The following is a 480-nucleotide window of genomic DNA, read 5'->3' as shown; positions in this document are numbered from 1 at the left end:
GCCCTCTCGGTAATGCACATCACATAAGCCTTGCAAGCATTGCAGCCAATGAGTTAGTTGCGAGATGATGTATTATGGAACGAGTAAAGAGACTTGCCGGTAACGAGATTGAACTAGGTATTGGATACCGACGATCGAATCTCGGGCAAGTAACATACCGATGACAAAGGGAACAACATATGTTGTTATGCGGTCTGACCGATAAATATCTTCGTAGAATATGTAGGAGCCAATATGGGCATCCAGGTCCCGCTATTGGTTATTGACCAGAGATGTGTCTCAGTCATGTCTGCATTACTCTCGAACCGTAGGGTCCGCACGCTTAACGTTACGATGACAGTTATTATGAGTTTATGCATTTTGATGTACTGAAGTTAGTTCGGAGTCCCCGATGTGATCACGGACATGACGAGGAGTCTCGAAATGGTCGAGACATAAAGATTGATATATTGGAAGCCTATGTTTGGATATCGGAAGTGT

Source organism: Triticum dicoccoides, chromosome 3A (assembly GCF_002162155.2).
Source record: "Triticum dicoccoides isolate Atlit2015 ecotype Zavitan chromosome 3A, WEW_v2.0, whole genome shotgun sequence".
Taxonomy (NCBI): domain Eukaryota; kingdom Viridiplantae; phylum Streptophyta; class Magnoliopsida; order Poales; family Poaceae; genus Triticum; species Triticum dicoccoides.
The sequence above is the reverse complement of the archived record's forward strand: the minus strand, read 5'-3'. Positions refer to the sequence as shown.